We start from the raw sequence: 2,172 nt of genomic DNA, 5'->3' as shown, positions 1-2,172 counted from the left end.
ACGTCAAGCACTTGACCAAACAGTCCTGTAGGCGTATCGGTTTGTCCAAGTAGGCCGCTCTGTCCTTGTCGGGAACGTCTGAGAGCGTTAGCCACAGGTGCCTCTGCGCCACCACAGTAGAAGCCATTCCTTTCCCCAGAGCCAGTGCTGCACAGCGGGACACACACAGGATGTGGTCTGACGCCAGTCTGATCTCTTTCAGCAGGAGTGAAAGGGGGTTTTCCTGCGGCATCTGAGCTGCCAGTTCAGCCAAGGCCATGGCCTGGTAGGTCTGAAGCATGGTGACGGAGCTCAGCGCACGGGCGGTGTTACCTTGGCTTTATAGATTTTCTCCAGCTGTGCCAAAGAGAATCTGCAGGGCTTGTAAGGGAGCAGGGTGGGTCCGCTCACACCCTGGATGTGAGACGGAGCCAAATAAGCGGCTAAAGAAGGCTCCATCGGAGGGATGTCCACCAGGCCTGCTTGGTCTGCCCCTTCCACGTCCAAGTACTGACCCTGTCTGGGCACGAAGGTGTGGATGGACAACGGTTTGCTCTAGGAAGACGTCAGCTCCGACACAAAGTCCGGAAACATAGGCAGACGGTGCTTCACATCAGCCGGTTCAGACGGGAGATAAAACCCTGCGAACCTCGACGGCTTTTGAGCAGGTGGGGGGTCGGGCCACTGTACCTCCAGTTTAGCAGCAGCTCGGCGGCACAGGGACAAGTAGGACGAAACCTGGTCCACCCTCGCAGCAGCGGGGTTGAAGTGAGCTGGGCTAGGCTCCTTGTCGTCTTCGGACAGACTGAGAACCTCCTGCTCCATCTGCAGAACATCGTCCTCCTCTTGGTTTAGATCCAGTAGAAACTGGGTCTCGCCCCACTCGATGTCGGGTGAGGCCACCTCGTGCTCCATCTGGTCCACCCAGCTAGCAGCAGGGGCTTCGACCGCCGAATCCTCGTCTTCGTCGGACTGAGTAATCTGGCTGGATTCGGAGAGCAGCGGGTCTTGTCGGACAACAGCAGTTTCCCTCAGCATTTTCTCCAGGAATTTCACTCTCCTCTCCAGTGTCAGACACGAAAGTCCGGCACAGGCCCGGCAGGACTCAGGCTCCACAAGCGCCCGTCAAGCGTGAATGATTCCTAGGCAGACTGGGCAGGCCTCATGCTGGTCCTTCTCATGAAGCTTAAGGCCGCACCCCTGAGGACAGGGGCGAACAGAAGACTTTGGCTTCTTCGAAGGTGGTTTTGTGCTCATRGTGAACCACAAAACAGATTTTCAGCAGAAAATAAAGGTCACTTAAGTTGCGTCGAGCGGCAGACACACGAACCAGCAGGTAACGTGGTTAGCACCAGTAAAGCTAGCCTAAGAACCTTCTAGAAGCTGAGCTAACTAGCAGCAGCTATTTGAGCTCAGGTTTAGAGGTGACTATCGCGAGGTGCAGGGCGATAGAACTGAGTAATGACGCTGGTGACTCCGAACTTATAAGGGTGAAGGCGGAGCCTGTCACCTGACGTTCAACGTCACCGGTCTAAAGATGTGATTAGAGGTGGCTTCAGCCAGGTGCGCGAGGGCGCGCGTGTCCCATTTACAACTGTGTGTTGTACTGAGTGAAATGACTAAAAAGGAACCAAGGTCATAGCTGTGGGAATCCAATGATAAGTCTATAATTCTTTGGGGCAAGCAGCAGCCTCTCTTCCACTGCTTTAAAGTCTTAACTGTGCAATGTGCAGATATTTCACAAGTCTCCAATAGGGCAATGGTTAGAGTGTTGGACCAGAGAGCGGGAGACTAGGGTTCGAGATCGACACAGACACAAACAACTTATTTATTTTCGTTCGTTATGAATCTCATGTACCTCTATTGTTTACCTTTAGCCTATATGTTCGAGTTTCTGAGGTATTTTGACCGCTGCTGCTCCCATTACCTGCCCTGGTAACAGCATGCAGAGTGAGCACAGAGCTCTGACACAGGAGGAGGAGGAGAAAAAAAAAGCTGCGACCGACTCTGCCTCTGGGTCTGACTCAGAGTCTCATATATACGGTTGTACAACGGAGCTTCTGCTATTACTAGCCATGCTAACGTAAATGCTGGCTTTGGAGGGCGGAGTTAATGTCAACAGATTTTTTGGAAGGCATTACCAACAGAGCTCATTAACATAAACAGCTCTTCTGAACAGAAGTCAGAGCAGGC

Source organism: Austrofundulus limnaeus, unplaced genomic scaffold (assembly GCF_001266775.1).
Source record: "Austrofundulus limnaeus strain Quisiro unplaced genomic scaffold, Austrofundulus_limnaeus-1.0 Scaffold26, whole genome shotgun sequence".
NCBI lineage: Eukaryota > Metazoa > Chordata > Actinopteri > Cyprinodontiformes > Rivulidae > Austrofundulus > Austrofundulus limnaeus.
This window is presented reverse-complemented; position numbering follows the sequence as displayed.